The sequence below is a fragment of the Protopterus annectens genome, chromosome 2.part2, assembly GCF_019279795.1.
Source record: "Protopterus annectens isolate FY-2018-M chromosome 2.part2, PAN1.0, whole genome shotgun sequence".
NCBI classification, from domain to species: Eukaryota; Metazoa; Chordata; order Ceratodontiformes; family Protopteridae; genus Protopterus; species Protopterus annectens.
In genome coordinates, this window is record NC_056730.1 from 910563138 (window position 1) to 910569272 (window position 6135).

General features: G+C 38.4%; 1 protein-coding gene across 2 annotated transcripts in view; it reads left to right on the forward strand.

Annotated features, from left to right (window-relative positions):
- Nucleotides 1–6135, forward strand: part of FAM151B (family with sequence similarity 151 member B) — a 630819-nt gene that overhangs the window by 52908 nt on the left and 571776 nt on the right. The window lies entirely within an intron of this gene.

The window sequence follows — 6135 nt, forward strand, 5'->3', positions numbered from 1 at the left end:
ACATATTATACCTTTATTAATAGGTTAAAACAATCTTTTTTCAGGCTCACTTACTTATGTTATATGACAGGGTCTGCAGGGATATTATTCCAAACATATGTTACCTTTCTTAATGGATTACTACACTCTTTTTCTGCCTCTCTGACATTTTTATCTGACAGTACATGCAGAGGACTTATTCAGGCAATTATATGGCTGTTTTATTGGACTACAACACTTTCTTTCATGCTCTCTCCCATATTTTATATAACAATACATGCAGAATAATCACTAACCTGCCTGGTGGTGCAGTCTTAGCAGCCTATCAGCATAGGCTTGCTGATTCGTAGCACAGTCACCTGCAGCTGTAAAGTAAATGAAGGGATATTGAGACATACCTATCCATTATACATACTCCATTATCAATTCTTACATACTGCATTCCATGGCTACATACTCAGTTGTGGGGCATTCTGCATCCCACGGACCTCCTGTATCCACTGGTTCAGGCGGTCTTGCTTTCATCTCTTCAGGTCTGCATGGTGGTGATGGACCTGCTCACCAGTCTGAGGAACACCTGTGGCACTGGTGAGGTCACGAGCTAACCGGTTCCAAGCCTCTGCCTTGTACTCTGTCCCTTGGAACTGGCCCTGCAGGAGTCTTGTCTCGTTACAGTGGACAAGGAGCCAAACCATGTATTTGGACTCCTCGATGCCCCAACATTGCGCTCGGAAGCGTGTTCCCTCTCCGACACCAGGCATTCTAACTGCAGATGTGAGCTACAATCAGTTATGGCATGCATTCCTGCCTGTGGGGCTTAAATATGCTGCATTTCCAGAACTTTTTTGTGATTGGCCGTTTTGTAAAATTCTCGGCTGACTGCAGACCTGCTTAGTAATGGTTAAACTACCATTCGTAAGTTTATGAATGTTAATAGTGGCTGCTTCCCCTATGTTGTCATGGCTTAGTGATTCTGTACTTTGATTATGATGCACAGGGTCCTGGGTTCGAACCTTGTCATTCTTTTATTTTAATACTGTCTAGACAGGCTAGGGGGTGTGGCTGCGTTTAAGCAACTTAGCTCTACGTTGCTCCCTGGTGCCCTACAGTGCCCTGGTTGGCGCGGCGCGCACGTCCGCGCAAACACATTGCGCTGGGTAAAGCGCTTTTAAACTTTGGGCAACTCTATTGCACTGGGTAAAGCGCTATTAAACTATGGGCAACTCTGTTTAGCTGGGTAAAGCGCTATTAAACTATGGGCAACTCTGTTTAGCTGGGTAAAGCCCTATTAAACTATGGGCACCTCTGTTTAGCTGGGTAAAGCGTTGCTTAACGGTAGGTTATTATATATCTGGATCGTTTAAAAATATATATTTTGTTCACTGATACATTGGCCATTTCACTGCTTTTAATAAAATGTTAATCATATATGTCTGGTATTATTTCAAATACTGATTTAAAACATAAATAAGGGGAGTGGTGGGACTAGAACTGTGAATGCCTCCTCTTTGTGCATACGCTCTACCATTACGCTATTGCAATTTGGTGTGATTTGCATAAACATTCTTTCTTATGCTCTTCCATGTCGGAATTGCTAACTATAGCTAAGCAATGGGCACACCCGCGCACACACGCACAAATACGGGCAGCTATATCTTGGATTATAAAAAAAAAAAATATTTTACTTTTTATAACTGTGATGGGGGTTTACAGTGTCAGAGAGTGTGGTGTTGGGTACAAGTACATTTGAGCGAACTCGCTCTTGTGTGTTGACATTTTGCTTTTACTACACTTGCAGGGGCGTGGACATTTAGACTGCTCGGCAGTCGGACACACCCCCTGCTTTCATACTCAGTCCGTGTAAGAGTTACGGTTGAGTCAGCGTGCCCTCATGAATATTCATGGCACGCTGACATCATACCGTTCAACTGCAGCCTCCGAGTAAGACTTATTAAGTCTTCCACGGAGGATTTGTGAATCCGGGGGAATGTTTTTTTGTTATGGAAAGGAGAAGAAACCAAACTTTGTGATTTCATTGATTATATAAATGGAACCACTAATTTTCTATCTTTGACAGGTAAATGGTCAGCATCAAATATAGAGTTTTTAGATGTTCTCATTATTAATGAAAATAATACTATACAGACACAGCTATACAGAAAGGATTGTAGAAAAAATTCCATATTACATCGTACCAGCATGCACCCTCCACATATTTATAATAATATAGTCAAAGGGCAAGTGTTGAGAATATCTAGATTAACTAGTAAGGAATCTACATTCCATGAAACTGTTGAAATGATGCATGTGGAATTTAAAGAAAGGGGATATAGAGAAGAAGAAACTGAATTGTTATTTCACGAAGGCATTGTTAAGAGAGCTTCAAAAGGGGAACCTTATATATACTCTCAACACAAAGAAGTGAATACACAAACGAGCCAGGAACATGACATATATGAATAAACCATTAATTTCATTTACAAACAATAACAAGAAGATTAAAGAAAATTTTATTAATAATTGGAATATATTAACAGTAGATGAAAAATTGGGTGCCATGGTAGGAGATCATCCCAGATTTACCTACAAGAACACGAAATCTTTGAAACGCATGTTGTGTTATGAAAAAAAATGAAAAACAAATACTAAGATCTACCAGAAAAGGAACTTTTGCTTGCAGGAGCTGCAATCAATGTTCCTTTATGTTAAATGGCCATAAGTTTGTACATCCAGAGACAGGAAAGGAATATGAGTTTAATAGTTATGCCGACCGCAGAACACTTGATTTGATTTACCTTGCTATTTGTGGTAAATGCAACTCGTTCTATGTAGGAATGACAAATAGAACCTTAAGGGAATGAGTGAAAGAACATATTTATGCAATAAATAGGGAGAATGAAAATAATGCGTTGGCAAAACATATTATAAACAAAGGCATATTACACAGTTTTAAATTTACGGTATTAGAAATGATATATAGGAATGCTAGGCTAGGGAATTATAAGAATTACACAGAGCAGAGAGAAATGAGATGGATATTAAGATTACAGGCAGATAGAGGGCTGGGACTCAATGATAAGGTGTCCATGAGACCCTTACTAGCAGCCAAGGATCTTAAACGTTAGGAAACACATAAACATTATATAGGCGTTCATACAGGTGTTCCATATATATTATTTTAAGTATTTATTTCTTATTAGTTTATATAAAAATTTCTTTATATTTTTGATAAAAGTTATGATAAGTATTTATTAGTATTGTATGTTCATATATATATACACGCAGTTTCTATCAGATATAGTTGTATATATACGAAGTATGTAGTGTTGATGGATAGATATATAGTTCTATACACAATATTTTATACTTCATCCATAGGGATAAATGAATAGTCATATGCCATATTTTTATGATGCTATCCATAAAAAGACGTTATAAGTCATGACAAAGATATCCAACAAGTTTTTTATGTATATATAGTTCCTAATACATATGGTTTTATATTCATCAATACACATGATCATTAGATTTATATATATATATATATATATATATATATATATATATATATATATATATATATATATTATTTATACACTTTTATAAACGTGAGATTATTATATTATGTTTGTTAAAATGGTTTAAAATGTTTTTAATTAATTATCCATAAGGTTTATGATAAACTGTATTATTTTCATTCAATATTCATGAGCTGAATAGTGATTGGCTTGACAATGAAATGTTAAAGCTTTTAAATGGTATCAATTAAGTCAACAGTTAGTCTGATGAAGCATTCCTTCTGAATGTGAAAGCGCGTACTGAATTTTAAGTCTTTGGCCTTGTTTGATTGTTTTTTATTTTATTTCTAATAAATAGTCGGCTTCTTATTGTCGTGTTTTGGCTGCCTCTTTCAGTTCTGTTTCTTGGGATTTTATGGACATTTGCTGCAGTTGAGGAGCCTCTTCCTTTTCTTGGAAATTCTTTTTCAGTTTGAACTCTCTGCTTCAGCTGTTTTCCCACCTAGGAATCACAGTGAAGCAGGACAAATCACCATTTTCCCCAGTACATATTCTGTAGTTTATACAAGCATACTCAGATGCAACTATTCAAATTGCAAGATTACTGGTGAGCAGGTTATCCACTCTATGAAACCAGGCCCTACAATTTCTTTCTTTCTTTCCCATCAGGTGCCACTTGCTAAACTGGTCCTACAACTTGTAGGATTGATGGCAGCCTCCATTACTTTGGTCCCCTTGGCAAGGTATTTTATGAGAGTGTTACAGCGAACATTAGCTATTCAATGGTCCATCAGATCCCCTTCCAATCCACTTAACAACAAACAGCAGAGAACATATAACTTGCTGGATTCAGTCTCCAGAGGTGTTCTGGGGCTGTCCCTTTGTTCTTCCTCCTCCCAAAGTCACAGTAACCACAGATGCTTCCCAACTAGGGTTGGGGGCATTACATTAGGAAAATGATCTAAGGTATGTGGTCTCCATCAGAGGTCAGTCTTGGCATTTTGTCTTAGAGATGAGGGCAGTCCTTCTAAAATTGCAGGTCTTTCATGATGTTCTTCCTATAGGGATGATTTCTTTCCAGACCAACATGTTAGTACTCTGGTACATCAACAAACAAGGGAGAACACAATCCTACATAAGAGTGTGGAATTGGGCAATGTCTTCTAACTGCTTTCTGAGAGCAATGCACATACCAGAGAAGTCCAATACTCTAGTGAACAGGTTGAGCAGATCTGTTTTGCTACCTCAATTCATCAGCGGTGACACCAATCTTTCGCCAGTAGGGCCAACCATGCTGTGATCTTTTTGCTTCTCCTACCAGTTTCAAATGCAGCAGATTCTTTGCTCTGATCCTCCTGGAGAGGGATACCCCAAGAGACACTCTGATTCATGATTGGCCCTCCGGTCTCCTATATGCTTTCCCACCAGTCCTCCTAATCCTGGAATTTCTGCAGAACACATTAGAAGAGAAGATCTCATTTATCCTCATAAGCCCCTCTCTGGCCTTGACAAGTGTGTTTTCCCTTTCTTTGGCCTCATCTGGCACACTCCCTTGGTTGCTGGACCCAAAACCAGATCTTCTGTTTCATCTGTCCAGAATGCCTCATCCAGGCATTCGAACCCTAAAACTAACTGCATTGTTTCTACACTTCCACTGATGGCTATTCAATCCAGGCTTTCTTCCCATGTGGTCCCATTCTTACCTCTTCAAAGAAGCTGTCCACCAGGACATTTTATAAAAGTAAATGGTGAAGATTTTCCATTTGGATTTCTCAGAGAACTTTAGATCCCTTTTCAGTACCAATAGCAGCAGTATTAGATTTTCTTGCTTCCATTTTCCATAACTGCGCTAGTTATTCAGCTATCTTGGTTCAGCTAGCTCGCAGTGATTACAAACTTCCATATTAGAGAAAATCACAGTTGCTTAGCCTCACTCAAGTATTGCAAAGCTTTTCTGAGAGGTACCTTTCTTCTTTGCCCCCATTCATGGATACTTCACTTCCTCGGGACATGACTGTCTTACTACAAGCCTTGACCCAAGCTCTGTTTCTACCCGCTGCCAAGGTGGACTTAAAATTTCTGACTTGGAAAACCTTTCTCCTGGTAGAAGTTACCTCAGTTAAAAAGTTGTCCTAGCTCCAAGCCCTGTCTTGTCAACCTCCATATATTATTTCTCACAAGGACAGGGTTTATTTATTCACCAACCCCTCATTTTTGCTTAAAATAGCTTCACAGACTTCACAAAATCAAAATATTATTCCACAAATCTTCTTTCCAAATTTATTAAATAAAAGAGGATACACGCTTCATTATTGGATATGCACAATATCCACAGACAAGTACATTTCTACCTTCATCGAACCAAACCTTTCAGGAAGTTGGACCAATTGTTTGTTTTGTTTTCCAAAACTCAGATGGGTCAAGGCATTTCAAAGGTTACTTGGGCTAGATAGTTGACTGGCTGTGTCTCGTGTATGCAAGCAGAAAGGTTTGGCTTTACCTAAACCAACAAAAGCACACTCAGCAAGGTCTGTTGCCACTTCTTCAGCTTTCTTTTCTAGGGCCTTGATTAATGACATTTGTGCTGCTGCCACCTGCTCTAATGTTCATACTTTCATTTCCCATTACAATTTGTTTT